Source organism: Anser brachyrhynchus (genome assembly GCF_964034855.1).
Source record: "Anser brachyrhynchus genome assembly, chromosome: 2".
NCBI classification, from domain to species: domain Eukaryota; kingdom Metazoa; phylum Chordata; class Aves; order Anseriformes; family Anatidae; genus Anser; species Anser brachyrhynchus.
The window spans coordinates 52,836,060-52,860,546 of NC_137695.1; the positions used below are offsets into that span (position 1 = coordinate 52,836,060).

The 24,487-nt window shown below is 40.9% G+C and overlaps 1 long non-coding RNA gene across 1 annotated transcript in view; it reads right to left on the reverse strand.

The window, feature by feature from the left end:
• Positions 1-10,146: 10,146 nt before the first annotated feature.
• LOC308188651 overlaps positions 10,147-24,487 on the reverse strand; it is a 30,003-nt gene continuing 15,662 nt past the window's right edge. The window contains exons 2-3 of the long non-coding RNA XR_013945665.1: positions 14,671-14,854; positions 10,147-12,885 (exon numbers count right to left, since the gene is read on the reverse strand). This is a non-coding gene — a long non-coding RNA (uncharacterized lncRNA). The remainder of the gene's footprint in view (positions 12,886-14,670; positions 14,855-24,487) is intronic.

The window sequence follows — 24,487 nt, forward strand, 5'->3', positions numbered from 1 at the left end:
CATAGCTGTGGAAGAATTAACTCATTTTTCTTTTTTTTTTTTTTCCTTTTCTCAGTATAGTAGCTAAATTATCACTTGCCCTAGCTATGAATCACTTCAGAGCTCATTCCTTAAAGGTACCCAAAATTCCCTCAGGTGTTTTGACATAATTCTATTACATCTTATTTCTGTTTAATATTAAATTCTTTTTTGCATGTTTAAATAAACCTGGAAACCTTTTTAGGGAACACAGCTTAATGGGGAACTAAGACTGAATGTCGCTATCTTACATACATTTTATTATTAATGGTAATTCATGCAGAACCAGCCACTTCACAAGAAGAGACTAAACACTTACACAAAGCTAGGTGCTTCTCTCTGACCTTAATTTGTTTCTGTACTTGAACATTGGATTCCCTTTCAAAAAATAATTATTCCAATAAAGATTAAAAACCAATAACACAGTCTCTTTCTAGGCAATAAACAAAAGCAGGGTTTTGAGGGTGAGTGTTAGGAATACTTTTTTGGTGGTCGTTCCAATAAACTAGAGGGGAAGAAGTCTCCTTGTAGGTCAGTATGGGGTGTCCTGAGACAAGAGAGGTGGAGAATGGGACTCATTCATTCCCCTGGTGTTTTCTCCCCTGCCTGTAAGTCATGTTTTCTTGCAGCTTCTGGTAACTATTTGTTCATTTGCAGGGACCCAACAACACCTTGGGATTTTCTATGGCATAAAAGTTTTAATTTAACTCCCTGGTAACAGTAATTCTGACATTTCCTCTTGATGGCCAATTCATTCCCCTACATGAAATAGCTGAAGACTTTAGTTCAGCTCTTTGGGAAAACACGTCCCTCTTACAGCTAAGTGAGACTGGCATTTAGCATGCCAGAGACTGGGTGGATCCAGAAACTGAGAAGAGACTGTTTGAAAGCTCATTAAAACCAATGGAAAAGCTCCCTCATTAGGACAGGACGTCTGGGTAGTCTTCCAGGACCAGGAGTAGGAACCTTCTGCTCCTTGGCTTCTTCTGCACAGGCAGGAGAGGTTTCGGTGTGGTCTCTCTCAGAGCAACTCTTTGCTTCTGGTGAAATGGCACTCCCTTCCAGGCACAGCTCAGCGTTTTTATCTTCTGTCTGCCAAAACTGTAGATCCACAGACTCTTCTGGTCTCTTACAGTCTACAGAAAGAGGTTTGTGATTTGCCCAGAGGAGCAAGGAAAGCAGAGAGGAGAGGGACAGGTTAGCTGAAACAGAACTTCCACTCCAAATCACTTGAAGGTGGTATTTATTTAGGAGGCTCCCTCATTCCTCTGAGTGAAGAGTGAAAATGCTAACTGCAATGCTACGTGGTGTTTCCCACCAACAGTCAAGAATGATACATAATTTGAGACATACCGGGCTACACAAACAGAAATGGAAGGGTTAGCAGGATCTCCAGAAATTTTACCTTACCTGAAGTATTTATGTGTTTTCTGCTACCATAAAAGCTGGTTATTAACAGTTCTTAAAGTATTTCTTCAGAGAACATAAGGGACTTGGCCAAGGCAATGGCTGAGGGGCACCCTAATCGTAGGCCCACACAGGGACTATTCTTACGTCATTTTTCCTCTTCTTTTTGAAAAGATAGTGTGTGCACTGTGGGGAACAACTGCAGATGGAAGAACGCAAAGTGGCAAGGGTGCCAGAAAACAACAGGAAAGACAAAACAAGGATTCTTGGATTGAAACAGCCTTTCTATTAGAAATAAAAATAAAAATCCAAACAGTGTATGGTGCCTTTTGCAGTCCTTTGGTATTACATAGCTGTTGGCATAAAAATGAAAGCTGCCATATAAATCTGAAGCTGCTTGTCAAGACTCTGGAATATTATTCTAATAAGGCATCTACCATGGTCCTTTTCAGAATCCAAGACATACATCAAAGCAAGAGACTGAAATGGATGGTTTGCAGTTTATATTGCTAGGCACTGTTTTGGAGAAAACACATTTGTTTTTTTTTCTCTCCTAGGAAAGCAAAGTTGGAATTTGGACAAGAAAGAGTCTGACACTTTCTGAGTACTGGAAGAAGGGCCTGTAGATGTGCTTTGTATTTTCCATTCCATCTTTGACTGTGGCATAGTCACAGATATCTGCTGTTAGGATATAGTGGGTATTTCCTGACTGGCTAGCTATTAACGAACAGTACAAGCGAAAAGTGTAGAACAGACACTATGCTCTGACATTTATGTCTCCAAAAGTTTGCCCTCCCAAGTCCAAACTATGCACTTTGGACAATATGTAATTTTTATGTGTGTGGAAGGAAAAAAAAAAAAAAACAGAGAAGAAAAACAGAGGGTTTGGCCAACACTGGTGCACTAACAACGATGAGAATGCTCCCTGAGGAGGCAGCACGAACAGCTCAGTCAAAAAAATGCTTGTGTGGCAAGCCAGCCTCATCTAAAAAATCCTTGGAAACTGGGATAACCTTGACTAATTTCTGTGCCAGCCACAGTACCAGCTTACAGTTGAGCTGGGTTGCCGAGCCCCATAGGCAGAGCCCATGTCCCCATTCATCACCCAGGTTCTCTGGCTGCAAGGCATAAGCAAGGAAGTGCTTCCTTCCTCTGTTTATCCACCTGTAAAGCTTGCGTATTACCTGTCTGCCTCACAATGACATTACGACGGTAATTTAACCACAGCTATAAAGCTCTTCTGAGATATTTGGAGGAAAGGTGCTATATTTGCCATCATGCTCTTCGTTATCATTAGAGGTGGCATTTGAGTGTCAGCTGAGTGCTGTGGGAGTCTGATCCAGGCATCAGCTGTGGCTATTGGTGGTAATGACCCAGATGATGAGAGTGGCTGAATGGGGAACAATTTTGGTGACCTGCAAAACAGCTCCATTAAAAATGCAGACTCCAGTGTAGTCAGGATTTAATTCAGTGCCTCGATAAACCAGAGTCTTCTCACATCTTTTTAGGAAGAGGAAATTAATTAATGCTTTTCCTTCAGAAGTACTTTTCTAAAATAAAACAGGAAGATGAAAGAGATGGATAAAGTTACTTGGAGGATTTTGCTAGGAGGCCAGAAGGCAGCAGGGGTCACAGGGACTCTTCTCACCACCCAGGAAGGACGCTCATTTCCTTCTGCCACAGTCTTTCCATCCTTCTTCCACTCCTCTTGCTAGCAGGACACCAGCGTGAGCCAGCCCCAGGTCTCTTGCACCAAATTTTAGGGTTACCTTGTGAAAGTGAGTGGCCCTGTTACCCACCCACTGCAGCCCAGTTATCCCACCTACTGCTTCCCACCCCACATTTTCTGGGACATCTTGCATGACAGAGGGACTGGGAGCGGGCAAAGGTAAATCAGTGTTTGCCTCGGGAAATGAGACAAAAACAGGAATCATACATGTGATGGAGCCAGCACAGAGATACCTCCCCACCCCCCAGCTTCTGCCCTGGGATCTAAGAGAGAGCTTTGTGAATAAATATTTATACTAAACATAGTCAGGAATGAGAATTCATGATCTAAAATTACACAAATATTTGGGAATCTAGACACTGTAACTCAAGTGTTACTTAATCTCCAAGTGCAACCAAAAATATATAACTCCTTGGTTTACTAGCAGTGTCAGCTCCCCAAGTGTGGAGCTGAATAATTTAGGACAGAGGAGGAATGGAGAGGGGCTGAGCACAGAGCTTGCTGGGGAGGAGAAGAGTTTCCCTCTGGCTTCACTGGTGACTTTTCCTGTTTTCCTGGCCAGGAAGGCTCCAGGTCACCTTCAGGACAACCCCTGCAAATACAGGAGTGGGGAAAGAAAACAAAGGAAAAAAGCCAACCCCAAAGCCTCCAGCCTGCACAAGCAGGGGGAAGAGACAGAAGCAGTGAGCAGTGTGAGGTGCTGGAGCCTTCCTGTGGCTGCAGAGGCTGCCCAACACCTGCCACCAGCGAGGCTCAAATCTGAGAACTACAGCTGTAGCATAAAGGCGGATTATCACCCATCCAAACCAAATTCAATTATCATATCTATGCTGCTTCTCTATTTCTGTAACTGGAAGGCTATTATTAGGCTCTCTTCCTCCCTCCCTCTCGCTCCCTGGTTTTAATACATCTCCAAGTAATGCTGCTGTAAAACATTCAAAAAAGTAAACATTAGCTTTAGGCCATTTGATTATCAGTTTCCCAGAACACTTCGTTCTGCCCTGCTTTACTCCATATTCCTTTAACACCAAAAAATATAAAAGAGATGGGCTGAGATGGCTTTAATGAATCCACACTATAGTGATTCCCCTCTCTGTCTCCAGTGCTGGCCCTGGCTCTCTCTGACGATGGTAAAAAAAATACCAGTTTACAATTGGTTGGAAAAGAGGTGAGGAAAAAAGGTTTTCCCTGGAAAACATTGATACTATACCCCCTCTTGTATAAACTATAATAATAATAAAAAATCTTAGCAGGCTTCTGATCTGCAGCCCAGTTAGTGACTAGTGCATATCCTGTGCTACAACAGGCGCTGAAGAAGCAGGAGGTGATGGGGTGGTGGAAATACTTTTGAAGAGGCAGCCGCTGAGATGGGAGCACACTTGCCCCTGCACAGCATGGTGCCTTCTGTGCTGAGGGCTGACACTTTGCAGTGATGAGGAGCGTATATATTTTGTGGGACCATGCTATGTTTTTGCTCACATTAAACTGACACCCTGGAAAACACCTGAGCAGGTATTGCCCCTCAAAGGCATGGCTAAATAAAGCCTGAGTGCTTTTTCCATGCACACGTGAGCAGCAGGAACACAGGAATGAAAGTGTTAGCAACAGCCTAGTTAATTCCTTGGGACAAGCAATGTGTCTTCCGATAGCTTTTAGGACACCCACATGTGACTAAAACACAAAAAGGCCCAACTCTTTGCTGAGTCCTTAAGGAGCTACTACAAATATGAGTAATAAATCATGATATTATACCCTAGCTTTTTGGTTGTAATTGGGTGGTTTTAGCTTCACAGTCTCTGCTTCAAAAGCTGCTGGTTGACTTAAACTCCTTTATCTCTATCTGTGGCACAACTCAGAGAGTTTCACAGGCAATAAAGTGTTTGGAACAAAATATAGAGATTGAGGAGGTAGGGTCTCATTTTCATGATCTTGGGAACTAGCTAGTAGCAGAGCTCTGCCCTCAGTGCTATGAACTGAATCCCATTAAGGATCTCCTATTCAAGACATGCCCCAAGGCCACACAGGCTGGAGCAGGACTGCAATCCAGGCATGCTAAGGTGTAGACTGTTAGTCCACTCACAGAAACATCCTTTCTCTATTTCTTACATGGGCCTAATTGAGAGAATTTGGCCTGCTGAACACGCTCAGAAGAATCAGCCCACAACCCTCCACACAGACTGCTGCCTCTTGCAGGGCTGTTATCACTCTGCATAAAGGCAGGTCTGAGTCTTCTGCTGGCCTCCTGCTTCACAAACACACGAGAAACATGCTTGGTCCTTCACTGCAATGGGAAGATCTCAGGTGATCTCAGTGGCTGCATGTTGAAATGTGAAGCTGAAGATTTAGGTATTCCCTGCTTTGTTATACTGTGAAAATATAGCCTTTTTTTAAAGTTAATTTTAAAAGCTTTTCTATAAGGTTCTTATTTACATCATTCTGATCATATAAAGGGACAGAAATGAGCCAAGTTTTTTAATTAATGCCTGAAGGAGCCCTGAATTCATCATTATATGAAGAGGTACTTCCCCTCTGCTTTGTTTTGTACACGTGCAACTGTAACACCATGTATTACTAATGTGGGTGGCATGACCGCAGTAATACACACCAGAGCAAAACCTGCCAGGGAGCTTAATGCTTCTACAGTAGATATTTGTGACTCTCATCATGTCTGTGAGCTGGGATAAGGCAGGGGGGTTAGCCACACACTGTTTGGTAAATACTGAGAGAGTCGCCTTATTGCCTTTGTTTCAATGCTACTGATTAAAAATTTATCAGCAAGGCTGTGCAAGGGTGGGCAATTCATCTGAGAACATCCTTCAAGACTGAGGTTGGACTTTACTGAGGGTGGCCAGAGTGCTTTGGGTGAGGAAGAGCCTATCCCCAGAAGTTGCATCTTGGGTGAATTCACATTGTTTTCATCAAGTCTCAGAACTATTTTAATTTCCTACAACAGGAGAGCAACTGGAGAGGCTGAACAGCTGGCGTAGTTTTTCACTTCAGCTGTTTCATGCGGTGGCTGTGGCTCAGTTTGCACTGTTGAAAATTCAGGTGAGGCCAGAATTAAACTGTCCTTGTAAGCAGTATCTCCAGGTCACCACAAGAAGCTCTGCAACAGGGAAAGCTTCTCCCTGCTCAAGGAGCTGCTCTGCCTGAAAAACATGTACTCCTCATTGCTCTGTAAAAGAGAAGAGAAGAGAAGAGAAGAGAAGAGAAGAGAAGAGAAGAGAAGAGAAGAGAAGAGAAGAGAAGAGAAGAGAAGAGAAGAGAAGAGAAGAGAAGAGAAGAGAAGAGAAGAGAAGAGAAGAGAAGAGAAGAGAAGAGAAGAGAAGAGAAGAGAAGAGAAGAGAAGAGAAGAGAAGAGAAGAGAAGAGAAGAGAAGAGAAGAGAAGAAAAGAAAAGAAAAGAAAAGAAAAGAAAAGAAAAGAAAAGAAAAGAAAAGAAAAGAAAAGAAAAGAAAAGAAAAGAAAAGAAAAGAAAAGAAAAGAAAAGAAAAGAAAAGAAAAGAAAAGAAAAGAAAAGAAAAGAAAAGAAAAGAAAAGAAAAGAAAAGAAAAGAAGCAAACTTGTTCAGCACTGTTGCTGTGCAATTGTGTTTAACAATGTCCAGTTTCCTCTCTGAGGGTGACGAGCGAAGGCAAAATCAATAATTCTCAGTACTGTTTTCTCAAAAACATTTCCCACAGAATGTGAATGTCTCGTTTCTTGCAGGCAGATGGACAGAGCCTGCAGGATCATATTTGCTGGAGAGAAACCAGCTTTGAAAAGTTTCGACAGCCGGCATCGTATCTGGTCCATCTCTATCAAAATGAGTTCATTATCATTCATTTTTTGCCAACTGCCAATCAGTTCTTAAATCACTCTTCAAATTAGGATGTTACAAAGAATCAAAAGAGTCTCTGCAGATACAGTTTCAACATTTACAGGAGTATTTCAGAAGTATTGTTCCAACAGCTGATGCTATATAATTAATGTGTAAAATAAAGAAAAGTGACAACAGACCTCCGAAATTAGGTCTTTTTTTCATGATGTGGGTACAGAAAAAAGCAGGAAAAGATCCCCAATTCCTTCATCTACTCATCTACTAAGAAATGACATTTCAGAGGAGATGAAAATGTATTATTATGAGAAACTGGTCCTCACTGTCCATACCTCTGTTTATTTCAAAGGGCTACAACATATTTCTGTAGTGATTCTGATTTTGCACTCAGAAATTTATCTTGCTAGTACTGTTCCTCCTAAACAAGTGTTTGTCAACATACAGCAAAGAGAGGCACACTTAGACAGTCGTACTGGTTTACCAGATTAAGGTATTTGCATATTTTCCTGCAAAATAAACCATTGTCACAGAGGATTAATAGGAAATAGAGAAATCAAGAAAACGCCTCTTTTAGTGCAGATTTTAGCATGCAAGTCCATGTTTTTCACCTACTGTACAATTGGGCTGCATTTGCTGATTTGTAAGTATGCAGTTCTTGGAACACCAAGTTTTGCCACTTTCCTCCCTTTTCATAGCAAATGCACAAAGAAAATGTAGGAATGTCACCTCTTAACAGTCCTTCCCACAGAAACAAAATTGCAGCAAAATCACAGCCCATCAGCTTTCTAAAGGACCCTGAAATCTAAGAAAGAAAGTTGCCACATACACAATGCAATGCCATTATGAAATGGTGCAACCAGACTATTTGCCTGAAAGGAGAGAGAATTAGGGAAAAATAAATACATAAAAAATAATAATAAAAATATAAATAAATATAAATATAAATAAATAAACAATTTTAACTAAGTGACTTAAAGATAGACTTGAAGTCTAACAAAAGCAGCACCCTTATGGGTAGTAGGTCTTTCACCTTATTCACAATAGACATGAATGACCTTTTCTAAGCAGGTCTTCCCAGGGGCTTTTTGGTGACTCTGTGTCCCCTCCTGGCACACCAGGAGTGCCCGGGCCCCAGTTCACAGCGGCCAGATGCTGCAGACCTTGGCATGGCTCTCCTGAAGGCCACTTAGGAGGTCATGCCCAAGCAACAGAGGGAAGAGGTTTTCAGGCCATGCCTAAATTAGTCTTTCTACCATCTTCAAAATTCATGTATACGGGTTTGGTAACATCATGAGTTTTTGCTGGCTGTGTGTGTACACGTGTGTGTATGTGTACATATGCACAGCGGCATCAGCACTTCCCTTATGGTAACATAACTCCTCAGTTTCACCCAGACTGGCTCTCCAAGACACAATGGGACACAGGTGGGTGAGCAACAGCACAACTTGAAGATAAATAAGATGAACCAACATAGGAAAAAGCTGTGGAACTCTTAAAGAGACATTGATTGTCTAAGGAATATCAATGCCTGATGGAAGATGCCATGATACAGAGCTGATATGATGACCTGGGCTACTTTAGATGCTAGGAGTATTGCTACTAGCTGAAAACTTTCATCCAAAAATAAACAAGGTTAAAATGACCTTTTCCCCAAGAGCAAGTTGATTTATTTTGCATTTTGTCAGCTTCCTTCTCCCCCCACCTCAAGGTTATAGCTTTCATAGGGCGCTCCTTTCTCCTATGTTTTCTGCAGTGTCTATTTTCTTAGTTTTCCTCACCTCCCCATTTATATATTTTTCTTTTGGTCTCGAGAAAAATAAAATAAAGTAAACAGTTACAAAGGAGGAAAGAGTACAAAAATCAGGAGAACAGTGCTTGTTACTTACTTTTTCCCAAGAAGCTCAATACAGTTCAGAAAACAAACAAAACAAAACAAAAAAAACCACACATTTCTCTTCAAAATGCTTAAGAGGGTGAAAAAACAAAACTTCTCAAGCAGCTTTCATATTTGATTAACAAGAATATTTGCAAATGCACTTAACAGGCATAACACAGGTTAACATTGCATCTCCCTGGTTTTGATGTTTCCAAAGTTTAAATCAGAGTCCCAGTCTCTCTCCCTCGTGCATTTTGCAACAAGACAAAATGGTTTCCTCTGCTCTGTGTTTTCTCTTCAGGTGTCAAATCACTCTCCTTTGTCTTAATCCAGCAGTACCTGCACTTGTCTTGCGGCATGCAGCCTGGGTGCCATCTATAGTGTCATCTTTATTTCCTCATTTGTGCTAATAAGGAGCGTTTAGGAGCTGCTCCTGCTCAGATGCTGCATTAATGAAGCACTAACATTTGTTAGGAGATATTCAGCGATGTTGACAAGTGACTTAGCTGATCAGAGGAGTGTGGTGGGGTTGGAGGGAACCTGTGTTCTTGAAATGTGGGAGGTGAATTATCTCTGCATTCAAAAAAATAAACCCAGACAAGTTTGATGAGTTTAAATTCACAGAAGAGCTTTTTAATATTTCCTGAGGTCCTAATCAAAGAAGCATCTTAACTGGTCCCAAAGGGAAATGAAAGATGAAAGGAGCTGACACTGATGCCCACTCTACCTTGCCTGGTTACTAGTATTTTTTCTTTTCTTCCTTTTTCACTTTTTACTAAAAATATCTCAACGGGTAAGAATTAGCAGTAGGATATTAATGCAAAGTCACAAACAAAAATCCATTGCAAAATGTAGCATACCTTTAAAATTTTAACATCTAGTAAATTAAAATCAGGGAAATTGACATAGATCGGATGAAAGAAGATACAGCACCTCTAGCTTATGCCAACTAAAAATAAGAATTATTAATGAAGCTAGGCTTTCTTCTGCTGTGCACATTAATTATTTATGATAATAATACTCTGCACTGCCATATTAAAGAATTTTCTTCACCCAGCTTCCCAGAAAACTCCATCTTCTGAAACCCTCAACATGTTAAAAACCACAAAAGAATGAATTCCTTTCAGTGTATTTATTATACTGGAAGATGAATATAGTCTTGGGTTATTAAACTGGAATGAAAAACACATCTTATTAGAACTTACATGGTGATTTTTATTCTCACTAGTTTCATATAAACTTAATGATGCAGACTGCATTTTTATGCTCATCTATTTTAAAATGGTGCCTGGAGCAAAAAAAGCTTCCATTAATGCCAGTTTGGTATTTCAAATACAATTTGATGTAATTTACTTCAAATATATGTGAACAGAGAAGGATAATGTTGAGAGCATTTTCTGGATTCAGATCTGGGTTAGCCCATGGCAGTGATTCGTTAAAACACAAGTTTCATGCTACAAAAAAAAAAAAAAAGGAAAACTAAACTGTTTTCAAAAATAGGGTGAAATAAATATCTTTATACGATTTTTTTTTTTAGTTTGAATTGGAAGAGTTTAAATAATTAGTCCTGAAACTAACAACATTGTTTATAAATAAAAAACAAATGAAATTCATTTAGTATGAGTATCGGACCACATTTATTTAGAGCTGTTGTGTTTATTGTGATTAGTCTACAATAGACTGTGACTGATTTTTCTTTACATATATACATTTACGTATTTACAATCCAAGTTTCATGTAGCCGTATCTTTTGTATCACTGTACTAATATTTCCATCTCTTTTGGCCCTATTTCTGCAACACCTACATTTTTTATTTAATCCTATTTGCCTCTATACTGCTATTGAATTTTGTTTTTCTTATTCCAACAGTCCCACCAGCACAGGCACTTGTACTTGAATGCACACAACAGAGTCTGAGGGACTGGGTCATGAGATATGACAGAGGCAGGGTTATCATGCAAGAAAAGGAGTTTTACAGCTAAAGAATTCATAGCTGAAAAATACCCATTATGGTAAAAATGTGTAGTTAAAAAGGGTAGCTCTGTGTGTGTAATATTACACTATAAATTCATAGATGTATTACTTGAATATACACAGGGTCTCACACTTGCAGTGTATGTTGATATCTGAAGGAAAGGCAAAGCCTGAAATAGAAATTATGACAGTGTGTGCATCGTACTGGTTTTGCTTTCCTCCAGAAGTCCTGGGGTACACTAGCAGGGGTTGTGTCTCCTGTTACATTGGGCCACCTGCTATTTCCAAAAGCTAGGAGAAGGTAGAGTTAGTGCCTCGCTACTTAGTAAATTCCTACCTATTTCTTTCTGTGGGTTTGGATTTTTTTTCAATTTTTTTTTCCCTGAGGGTTTACAGGGAGGTAGGGGGAACCTGACATCAAGTAAATGGCTTAAGAGTAAGATTACAAAAGCATTGGAGAGCTGTAGGCACAGAGAGGATGGCAGCTCTGAAAGGGAGGTGACTAGGTGGGCTCCGCAGTGCCATACAGGTGGAGAAAGCTTTTTATATTTTATTTTGAAATCTAGACTTTAGGTCTCTCACATCAGCCAACCCAGTGACATGAAATTTTCCTTAACTTGTGCAGATCTTAAAAGATGCTGTATGTGTTTGGGTGCATACAATGGCAGAGGCACAGCCTGTGTTGAAGAGATATTTGGTGGGCACTGGAAAGGAGAAAAGCATAAAGATACATCATACTGTTAAAATATATATATATATATATTACTTGCCTGTTTGATTCAAGTTTCATTTCTGTAGAAACTGTGCCTATTTTGACCCTAGGGCTGACTCTGTGACAGCACGTACAGGCAAGGAGTAGGGACTGGAGCCTTTGCTGGATCTTGACCTTTGTTTGCCTGGGCACTTGACAGTAAGTCCCCAGTCAACAAATACCCACTAAAGCACTACAGACCTTCAGTGCAGGACCATTCAGTGACTGCAGAGTCTTTGGGTACCCAAAAGGAGAGCACAGCCTCAGTGAAAATGCTGGCGGACACCATCTGTATTAAAGGTGATGACATGCTAGTATGTCATAGCTCTTGCTGACAACTGGGTAGTCACGTTGAAGGATATTTTGGTCTTCTCCAGTTTTCATCTCTCTGTTTCTGATATAGCAAACAAGATGACTTCTGCAACACATTCTTCTCAAGTTGATATTATTAGACTTATAGCGCTATTGAATCCAGGAGACCTCTTCTTTCACCTTGTCTGAAATGGACAGCTTTTAGGATCACTCTTGGAGAAAACCTTCTCTTGGTTAAACCTCAACTCCCCATCACTTCTACCTCTGATATTTAGAAAACACATATTCAGGCAGGGCAGACTAACAGGCACTTTGAGCTACCAAGCTCTATAGCTCCCACTAGATATTTCCAGTACTCTTAGCATCGATCTTCTGCTGATCCATGGAAGGAAAAATACCACTGACGTTCAGCTGATTTCCAGAACAATGAAGGCAATAATGCAAGGAAACAAAAAAGCCATGTAGCATGTAAATAGATAAATAATGCTAAGCCTTATTTGCTAATATGAGGGAAACTGTCTATAATTAAAGCATGGGAATGGATATTTTCCCACAGAACTGACAAAACATTTCATTCTTCTCTATACTTTGCCAGATTAGTATGATCCTATGCATTACCCTGTCCACCCAGTGAACACCACCATTGCCCACCAGTCTGGTGGTAGCAGGCACGGGAGAATTTGGCTCAGGCCCATATCGATGCTCTTGTCCCCTGGAAGGTGCCAACCAGATCCAAGCTGGTGTGATGGTGAGTGCCATAAGACACAATGTGCACCAGGGCTCTCTGAGCTTGACGCAAGTGGGAGACTCATACCTGTGTATGAAGATGATTGTTGCAGTATGGACTCATCTTTTTCTGTCTCCTCTGCCCCAGCTCTGCTGTTTTCAAATGAAATGGGGAGCAGACGGTAGCTGCCCTTGGACTTCAGCAGTATCAAATATCAATGTGTAGAAAAAGAGTTGAAATCTGTGGCACTTCTTTCTGCCTGTATGGCTAAATCCTGTACATGGAAGGCAAGAGGGTGACATTCAGGCAGTGGAATACAGACAGAAGTCTCTTCCTACTTTCTGAAAGATAAGTGAAGTGAGAAGTAGCAACATATCACTGGTAATTTACAACACTTGCACATTCTGTTTAAAAAAAAAAAAATCTAATCTGTGATTTACTTATTTAAATGAAATTTCAGTTCACCTATAACACCCTCACCTTGTCCATAACAGTAAGATATGTCATGTGGCATGAACAGAATGAACCTTTTGCAGATGTAGAAATGGATTAAAAATGAATGTCTGTCCACCCTACTTTACTACTGCTGTGATATAGTAAAAGACTAGTTGCTGTCAGATCCAATAATTTGAGACTCATCTTACAACGAAGTATATATGCTGATGAAAAGCTGCTTTAGCAGCAGAGAGACTGCTAATTGTTTGATTATACAGGTCTTCACATTAATGAAGCACTATTCCATGGATTTGGAGCATGGCGTGCAACCAAATTACCACCCCAGCACTCAAGCTGTGAAATCTGATTATTCATTAGCCAGTCAGTGAGTGGTACAAACATCTTTTCTTTTTTCAAACCGTCAAAGGAGAGTGACTGCTTTTTTTTTTTTTTTTTTTTTTTTCCCCTCCACTCTTCTCTTTAAAAATATGAGGTTTTGGACTTTTATCAACAAGAGTACCTTACTCAAGATTTTAAGGGTAAATGTGTTATACAAAGAAGGTCCCATTATTCTTCAAACAGTGCTCTTCTAGTATAATTTATCTTCCATGTTTGCTTAGTCCTGGCCTCCCCCGAGCCTGTCACTAACTGACAATTGTGGTGCACTTAATGAATTGAGAGTAGACTATATCCTCCCTAATTGACAAGAGTTACTAAAAGGCAAGAAACCTAAGTGAGGAAAGATCACAGTGCATCTGCCTTTACCAAGCAGACATGACTGAAAGCGAATGGCTGTGAAAGTCATTTCCAGATTTATTGTATTAATAAATATGTTTTATAAACCTTTCTGCTCTTTTTTGTTGAAGGGAAAAATCCTGTCTCAGGTAAACAATGAGATGGAGGGAAAAATTCACTAGGCTTTATTGGCAGAAAGGGCTCTCTTTCTTCTTTCCTTTAAATTTTTTTCTCTTCCTTCCTTCCTTCCTTCCTTCCTTCCTTCCTTCCTTCCTTCCTTCCTTCCTTCCTTCCTTCCTTCCTTCCTTCCTTCCTTCCTTCCTTCCTTCCTTCTTTTTTCTTTTTTCTTTTTTCTTTTTTCTTTTTTCTTTTTTCTTTTTTCTTTTTTCTTTTTTCTTTTTTCTTTTTTCTTTTTTCTTTTTTCTTTTTTCTTTTTTCTTTTTTCTTTTTTCTTTTTTCTTTTTTCTTTTTTCTTTTTTCTTTTTTCTTTTTTCTTTTTTCTTTTCTTTTCTTTTCCTTTTTCTTTTTTCTTTTTTCTTTTCTTTTCTTTTCTTTCTTTCCCTGTCCCCTTGAATTTCTCTGCCCACAGCAAACTTAACATAAGGGAGATTCCAGCTACAGCCAGTCTATTTTGTACAGTGAATGTAGCCAGGATCAGTTACAAAATGAGCCAAGTGGAAATCCTTCCTCACATAGTGGAGAAGTACTGACATCTCCAGCAAATGGGATTATCTGTAATGAGATTACATACAAAGAGATTAAGATGTGAACTGACACTCCTAGGAGATACAAAAGAGGCTCCTGAGACAACAGAGAAATGAGGTGTCAGAAGCAGAAGGTGGAATTGCTTCCTTGAGAAGGTTTTTCATGATAATGATAATGATCTTACCCGCATAATAGTGCCTTTCATCCAGGAAGATCCCCAAAGAGCTGTACAAATGCTGTACACCAGTTCTTTTCAGACCTTCATGGAAATGCTTCCACCTCTGGTCGGAGTACAGCAGCTGTTTAACCACGTATAACCTGACCTCACAGCAGCATTGGGCAGGGACTATTAGGATAAAGGGTAGACACTGAAAAACAAAATATAACTATATAAATCTCAATTCTGGACACAGTCATTCCACAACACTAGATTGGTTTTTGGTTTTCATTTCTTTCCTTATGTTTTTTTTTCTACCTGTTTTTCACCATTTACACTAACATGTTCCTATTAGAATATTGGATTTGTTTTACAAATATTCATTTAAAATGCACTCATTTTCAAAAAAATTGTGGAAAATTTAAGAGGCCAAAGCAAGTAGGAAAGAACAAAGCTGTTGAAAGTTTTGTTATGTTAATGCTTTGGCACTCCGTTCAGGTTCATCTGGAAGTGTAGTGCATTGACTGACACATTAGACCCACACAAGTCTGTTGAGAGATGCAGTTTTAAAAAACTTGACACATCTTATTTGATTGACAAGGTTGTGATGGAAGTCACAACATCCCAGTGCAAATCAAGGAAAGACCTCATTTAAAAGTAACCTGTGACAGAGTCTGGGGTGGTTCATTTTATCTCACAGAACATTACATTACCTGCTGAGCCTTTTAACTTCTCTCCTTAAAGCTGGCTGGCAGCAGCTTTGTATGGAAAGCCTCAGAAGACAGGCAGTAGATGTTGTCCAGAAGAAAAAGGTGGTAGAAAAAACACCCTTCAGTGCAGGCTTATAGCTCATCAGAAGAAGTATCTCTACTTCAGGCAAGCCTTGAAGAAGTTACAGCAGTACACAAAATCCTCAGGTATAGCTCCTCTCTCTCGTGTTCTGAGTGCTAAATTATCATTGTGGTTCTCAGTAGATTTTATTAGTTTCCGTGTCACTCTTATGAATGGAGTTTAACAGGAAAACAAAATGTATTTAGGCAATACAGTCTATACGGCTTTGCAGCTAAACAAGTCTCCTGTCTGATTCTTTCAACTTTCTGGCAATGAGGATAATGAAACTTTTTCCTCACTCCTCTGCTCTTGTTTGCTCTACCAGGTAACCCACCAACACCAGTGCCCAATGGACAGTTTGCTTTCAGAGAGTAGGCTTAGCCCTAGCCCTGGATATTTTTCTTCTTCCAGCCTCCCAGCCTGGAAGCCTTAAGCCAAGTTTGCTGTTCCATCAGGTGCAATGTGCCCAAGGGACTGCTAGCTGCTCACGACAGACCCGACATCCTCCAGCATCACGTCTGCTTGCTGCTTCTGGCCCTGTCTCTGCTAACACCTGGTGACCCTGCCGTGACTACGAGCAAACCCCTCTGTGGTTCAGTGTCCCCGTCTGAAGAATGGGTAATAATGCTACTTATCCTGGTAGGGGTGGCTTTTATTTTTCTGGCAGTCACGGTGCACGAAAGAGAAATAGGGATCCTTGTAGCTTCCCTCAGGCACTGCAGGCTGTTAAAACCAATACAAATCACAACCATTTTACCTGCTGCTACTGCTGTTTGGTAACCTACCACCGACCTCCTGAGAGCATCGTACACATGGGAAATCTTGTTTTTACGCTTTCACTTTTGAACTGTATCACCTCGTCCTGGATGAAAACCACGTGGTTATTGATGTTAACAGTGTTATAATGTTATCCTCATAAATGAAATCATTCCCTCTTTCTCTCTCTCTCTCTCTCCTGAACGTTTCAAACACTAAGATTAGGACTCTAAAAACACTTGCCAGCATGATCTTGTAATTTAAGGGTGTGGGCTTTTTCCTGGAACTTTATTATACTGGCAAAAGTCTTAGGTTTGACTCACTTGTCCTAGAATAAAGCAGCCTTGACTGACGTAGCTTGGTTTACATGAGCAGAACGTGCACCACTTGTTTGATGCCACAGGCTGTATCCCCCCCAGGAAGGTTTTGCTCACATCTCCCCCAGGCAGGTTTTGCTTGCATCTTGACAAGATCTACACCAGCACTGAGCACAGGACTCTTGGCTGTCCTGCCCCAGCTCTGGGATGCTGTCCCCTGCATCCAGGCTGTCCCCTCAGTGCCACTGAGCCATCACCTCAGACCCACTGGGATTCACTGGCTCCTGCACCCCTCTCAACACCAAAGGGCATGTCAAGGAAAGGAGGGCTGAGTCTCACCAAGCACTTCTGAAATAAAGAGCTGTCAGCGGCTGTTCACCTGGGTGGGCACTCTGCTGCTGTCAGAAAGCAGTTATTCCTGGCAAACCCCGCCATGTCCTAGCATGGACAGGAATCCATTACCCACTGGGGAGGGTCCTGCTTATCACTCTTGCTCTGCAGCATTCAATGATTTTGATCTCTGTCTGGGCTACTGACAAGTGCTTCCAGTCCAAAGCAAGAAATCCAGCAGCTTTCATCACCCGCACAGAAGCTTTCATTTTAAAAATAATGCCTTTCAATGTCAGCTTGGCCAACAGCTGCTTCTAGAAGATTAGAGCTTTTCTCTGCCTTCTCTGGCAACCCTGATGGATTTGTTTGCCTAGTTTACATTGCACTGCATTGTTCAGCTATCTGTAAGCGTGATCAGTGCTGGCTTCCAATATTTCAAAGCCCGTGGCACCATCATCATCTAATACCAATTATGGAGGAAAAAAAGCCTCTTCCAAGTAGCAGCTGTTGAGTTTGGGAGGGGCAGTGGGGTACCCTTTGTGCCTGTGCACTTAATCAGCAGGATGAGAGTTATCAGTGCTCACATGACACAGCACTTTGAGGACAAGATGCTACATCTGATCGATTCCCAGATTTTCCTGGGTACCTATCCCAGTGGTGTCTACACTGTCATTTCTACATCTGGATGATTGCAGCTTTCCATGAAAATCCAAGACAGCAAGAGTAGAATTTCCTGACTGACTTGATTTTTGGCATCACCCCTTTCATGTCAGCACCCCAGCATCCTGCATGGCTTTCTGCTGAAAGTTGGTGGGATCATGCACTAATGTCTGAGAACAGAAAAGTTACGCTGGAGATATTAGCAAATTCTGCATGCCTCGGCTTTGCCTTCTGACCAGTCTTACTGTACGATAGGCATGTGCTTAGATGTCTTCTGTCACACATTTGAGGAGGACAAATGAGAACAGACTGCCAGATCCCTCCAAAACTCCTTTTTTTTTTTTTTTTTTTTTTTTTTTTTGTGCCTGCAGCTCAGCTGCTGACTCAATATAGAAGTACCACCATCAGTGTCTGTTTTTTTGGAGCTGCTGTGTGCCCACAAGTCCCACAGACATCACGTACAGATTCTCCCCACTCAACTTCTTTCCCCAAAGCTTTCACAGCTCTGCTATTATCTTTCTGCTTCCCTAGCCTGCATCAACTAGCAAGCGTTGACATATGTACTTCACTGTAGAGCACAAAGTCCAGTCACTCTGCAGAAACAGTCCATGACAGATCAAAATGCCTGTAACAATACAGATTTTCCTTGACTTCAACTTCTGCCACAACAAAGCTCTTCATGAGTCATTTGGCAGAGACATTGTTCAGTCAAGAAAACATTCCTTAACTCGGGGACAATAAACAGCCGTATTGCATATGCTGCCACTTCTTTCCTTTGTTTTATTTATAAGACCTTTAACATGAGAATAGCAGATTCTCTGTGGTTCTTCATTTTTCTCATTTTTCACATCTATTAGGGATAGTTCATTTCCACCTGCAAATCAAACTTTTGCATGCACATACATGCAAGACACCATCTATTTTTCATGGGCAAGCACAAGCTGTGAGGAAAACACTTGGGCATTTGAGATATAGACCCTAAATATGTTCAGCCCACAAAGAGAGAGATTATCATTTTGGATAGGAACCAATATTCAATCTGGGGTAACATTTGCACTGCCAGATGTCATAAAACTTGTTATTCCACATTCCTTATGCTAGAAAGTGCTACATCTGGCTCAGGAACACATCAAAGGCTATGTCTACACAGCATTTTGCAGGCAGACTGGAGCTCGATCTGACTGCACTCCAAGCCAGTCAGGAACCATGTGGTCACACTAGCATGTGCCAAACCCCAGAGAATCAACCCAAATGAGAAAATAAATGTATGTGAGAACAGTGATACATCAGATCAAGTCTGTACCTCCCTGCAAAAGTGGCCTGTAGACATAGCAGGCTCAGGTTTTCAGGAAACCTCTGTGGGGTTTTAGACTTAAACTTCTCCATCTACCTGGCTGGTGGCAAAAGTAATGAAGTTTATTTCCGTACAACAATATTTTTTTCTAAAGTTCTTTGCTACAATGACAAATGATACATTTATGAAAAGCCAGAAGAGCTTGACAGACAGTCATCTGCTTCATGGGAGCTCATTCAGGAAGACCCACAGATCCAGCAGTATGGAACATACATCCTCAGTTCAAAGCAGTAGAAAGAACTAGGACCTTTGAATTTCTTCTTCCAGGAGCTCTCAATTATTTGCATGCTGAAGGCTTTCACATGTTTTTGAAACAGATTATTTTTTTGAAGTTCAGATAGTATTCCAAGTTGGTTGCTGAAAAATTATCAACAGCTGGTACATGAGAAGTCGGACTGTGCTGAGCCAGAATGAATTTGGTGTGGATGATGTAGCTAAATTATTATTAGTTTTCAGATAGTAATAATAATAATAATAATAATAATAATAATAATAATAATAATAATAATAATAATAACAATAATAAATGTTTACCCCAAAACTCAATCCCATTAGTTTAAAAAAAGATTGAAAATTTGTGAATTATATAAGTTCATTTACCATATAATATCACACAGACTGCGTTTATTAATAACCTATATTCACATGTTTGTAAAGCAGTTCAAGGTTTCCTTTTCCTCCCAGTTAGCTGCATTTGGACAGAAGTCAAAAGTTGATTTAAAACATGAGAGAAGCACTGAAGATGTGCAGAAGCAAAATGGTGTCTTGTCCTTGGTTTTGTCATGTGTTGAAGCATCTGGCAGCCCTGGAGCAGAGGGGAGAGTGTGGTAGACCCCAGCTTCTGATGTTATTTCATGGGGTCTGCTCATGTGAGTAATGGGCTCCGACAGCTTGAGATCCACCTGATCTCCAAAGCCCCTTCTCCAACACCCCCTTCATGGAGGAATGAATCTCATCCTACATTTCTATTCATTGTCCAAATGCATGCTAGGTGCTTTGTAAGTTGCCTGCAGAAAGCCAGTGTTCCTGACACAAAAGAATTTTCTGTGTGAATGCAAATGATGAAACACCAAACAGATGGGTGACAGCTGAAGGACCACAGTGGAGACGTCCTGCCTTTCCGCAGTGATGCAAGGTGTCTTTTTCTAGTCTTTGTGTGGGGAAACTGGCAATCTGATCTCCTCACCTGCATTTAGGAGTGGACGTCTATGTAGTGAAATAAGCGTGGTGTGTGGGTTTGTTTATGCAGATTTAAGCATAACTCATTTCCTCGGGTGAGAGCTGTTTGCCCAGACTTAGACAGTACAAATGCATGTGATTTACAACAAATTCAGTGGGAAGTCAGCATCTGGATCTGCAGTATTTCAAATTATTGCTTCATACTGAGAATGACGTGCCTCAGCTTTTACAGTGTTTCATGTGAGATACCCAAAGGAAATTTTCAGACTACTGAGTTATCATTGCTGAACTACTGCAACTACTATCATTAAATCTGTGTTAACATTTCACCCTAATGAAGTAATATTTAAGTTACCACCAAGGAGAATCTTGCAATACATCCTTAAGCCGAAGTGTGGGTGAGCACCAGAGATGGTTCCAGATTTTGTCACTGCGGGGATGGATTTTGCAAGTGGTCCGTTTCTCCTCGGGTCCGCGTCCTGAGATACCGGGTGATATAACTTACATTTTTCTCTGGTATAAACTGGCTACCAGCTGTCATAAAACATGGGGCAACATTTATTGATCAAACCTTCTGGAAATGTGATATTCCCAAGCAAAACCTCAGCACGACAGAGTTGACAGAGAAGAAATAGCTCTGCCAGGGTGAAGCAGTTTTGTTTTATACTTACAGTCACCATGAACGTACTATGGTCACCTCTCACCTATATTGCAAACATAAGGCCCCTAAAAGTAGTGGCAACTAAGATGTTACCATAGAGAAACACTGTTCAGATCTCTCTGGGTGATACTAAGCAGCCCATGTCTAAATTGCACTGGTGGGAGCATTCTCCTAGGGCAGATGTGCAGTAATTGCTACCAGTCCCAGTGAAATCCCTGCAAGCATCAGAGATGAAAACAGGCATGGGAGAGGGAGACCTTTGAAGAAACAGAGGATACAGCAAGGGAATTTAGACATGTTTTACAGTTGTTTTCTGGCATTTATCTCCGAGATGGAGGGAGCAAGCATGTTAGCACCGCAAGACCTGTCTCTGCTCATTTAGAGGTGAGGACTCATGTGGACAATGGACAACCAGAAGCTCTCTTGTGTGGTTAAAGACCTCTTGAGGTCTAGCAAGAGGAAATGGGATTTTTGATTCTGCTTGTGAGAAGGGAAAAGGAAAGACTACTTAAAAGGGACCCTTTGCTTGTCTTTGGAAAGTAAAGAGTGAGATCCTCTTGAGCAGCCTTAAGCAGAAGACAGTTGTAGTCATACGATACTATATTATAAGTCCATCTGCTTCACAGAAAGTTATGCTCAGTAGGTATTTACAAATCTAATTTCTTGCTTTAGTTGTTTTTCATCAGGATAAATGTGATGAACTTTAAGTATGAAGTTGGGAGAGTAGGGACAAAAGAAATATAGATGAATTTCAAGGTAAAAATGTACACTCCATCCTCAATTCACTTAGCTTAAGTACTCCATGAATATCTGAACAGCTGGTGATTTTGCATATTGTATCATCTGCACAATGGTATGGAGATAGAGGGATATGTATAATAACAACAGGCTTTGGGGCTTAAGTGAGAATTGCCCAGGATTTTGTTGATATAAATCAGCTATCTTAGTGTAAGGGAGGATCTTATACTAAAATTTTCACTTTTTTGCATTTGAATTTTCATTACAAAGCTGATTATTATAATTTCTCCTTCTTTTTTTTTTCTTTAAAAAAAAAAAAGGCAAATCATCTCTGCAATAGAAATAAGAACAATGCCTCTTACTGGAGTTTTATGAATCCACTTCAATGTCACTTGAAAGTCTCCTGAAGAGTCGAGCTGTTTGGTTTCTATGAAACAGCCCAGGAGTCTCTCTCTGTCCAGCTCACGCAGCTAAGTTAAGCTCTTATTAAACTCAGTTGTTATTTTTCTAACAGATTCTTAATTACTGTTTTTTGAAGCAACAATCATCCCACGCTTCGCATTTGCTTTGTTTCTCCACCTCTTCGTGCGGTGCAAGCATGTGGGCAAAGCGTGGGAGGCTCCAAGAGCCCAAGCAATTGAAAATTGATGTGGCGCTTTAAAATAAAGGAATGATCCTTATTATAAAAGGGGAAAAACAAAGTAGCACACTGAGATAAACAAAGACACGCAGACAATGCAAGGAAAATAATATTAGCAGATGTTGAGCCAGCCGTTAATGATCTGTTTTATATTTAAATCTATTGCTTGAATGCTGGAGCCAGAACACCAAGGAGCGAGAAAGAAGCCTGGCAGCAGCCATGCACTTCACTTTTATTGCTGTGACTCCGATCATTGATGTTGTCTTTTTAAGTTATCAGTATACATTTTTTGCATGCAAGCTCAGTGCTGGTGGAAGAGCTCAGGCAATGTCCTGAAGAGAGGGAGGGTCTCTCCTGCAGACCAGGCTCAGCAACCAGAGCAAACCTCCCCATGTGCCCCAGCAGGGAGCTCCTCTCAGGGGAATGGTGCATGGCACTTGCTTGCTTGTAGGAGGGGGACCGAACTCTTCTCCAGGGCTGGCTCACTGCACTGCCAGACCAGAACTTCTTGTCCAACAGCTTTTTGACCATCACACCTCCCTCGCTGGCAGCCACTGCTGACTGAAGCCAAACCCTCTCAACTGCTCCTATAAGCGTGACCTGTGCCAGCAAGCCCAAGGTATTCTCCAAACCATAGCTCAACCCTAAAAACAGAGGCATTGCTGAAGAGGCGCTGCCTCATATCTGCAAGGAGTGGCTCCCCCACACTGTTTTGGCAGCCCACTGGAGAGCACATCGCCACTGCCTAGAGCCATACAGCTTGTGTCGAGTGACACCAGGTTCCCCCTTGCCTCGTGTGTGATGGCTACCCGTCCTCCCATGCTCTCTCCTGGGACAGCTCAGAGCTCCTGGCTACTGGCTTTCTCTCTTTCTCCTTTTAATTTACATGTTCATTTACATTCACTAATAAATACACTGCTCCTACCTTTCAGGGTGGTATTTCCTGCTTATACTGTTCTCAGGACTTTGGTAAAACTTTGTAAATCACAGATCCTGAGAAATGGATGCAACTCATACAACGTATCAGCGCCACAGTTGTCTGCTTGCTGTCAGCCTGACACAGACAGGGAAAGTGATCTGTAAACACAACAGATAAAAAAAAAAAGAACCTAACTGGAAGTGGTGGTGCTCCAACATTTACCTTGCGCCCCTCAGTACCCAACGTGAGGCTGCAGGCAGCTTTTGACCCAGCCCCAACCCACCAAGGTCAGACTGCATTTTTTACTACTTTCTGTCCCTTCAAGGGCAGGGATGTCCTCACTGCAACCTTTTAGGATCAGTTCAATGTTGATTCTCCATGAAACTCTTGGATCTGTCAGGCCATTTTACTTTCTTCTGTTACTATTCTTTTACTACAGTTTTTATTATTGTAATAAAAATATCATTACAATGTATTATTCATACCAATAATTCATACTAACTACTATCTAACACATTAATAATATGGTTGTTTTTAAGTTATTTAGAACAGAAAAACTGAATCCATTTTACTTGTACCATGCTGATTTTAGGTCAGTGCATATTCTTCAGGTAAGACAGGACGATACCCTCCAAATCATGCTCTGGTTCCAGCAAGGAGCTGTGCAAGGTGCACGGCTCCTGCTCTGCTGCACATCCAGCTGGATAGCCATGGGCATCTGCAGGGTGGCAGTCATCCAAGTCGATCAAAATGGATCAAGCATTAAGTCAAACACTTTATAGATGCCTACTATGGTGCTGAGGGTACTTTTGTTCATCACTCTTGAAATCCCACCTCTAAAAGATACCAGGTTTCCTCAAAAACTAATAATCAGCCATTACATGTTTCACAGATAGTCATTTTAATCTGTATTGATGTTAGTAACAATCCTGTTGTTATCAGCCCAGAAACTTCTTCAAGCTAAAGGTAATTTTAGTTACTCAGATGGGGTGAGGAGTCTCTTTTAATAATGAACTGCTCCCATTTTACTGCAGCCTCCCTGTTGTTTACACATGAGAGGCTCAGCCAATGCCTTAAAAACTCTTCAGTTCAGGTTATATAAAACTGCTAGTTTTAAAATATTTAATCATTTTTGGTGCTTTTTAACATGGTATAACACTACTTCTGACCTTACTTTTGTAACCCAACAGCCCAGAAAAATTAGATGCACATCTCTTTTGTACATCCTTTTCCATTCACTGAATGTCTGTGTTTGCAATTATCTCTGAGTGAGCAGAGTCAAGTAAAGTCAAAGGAAACAGAAAGCAGATCTTTGAATCTTTCACTCACCACACTTCAGTAACACATTGCCTTGCAAGTCACTGTTGTGAATGCTAACATTTGGTAGTGAACAATTGGGACAACATTACTGTACCCATTATATATTAATAACACATGCATGAGTATCCTATTTTTTCTC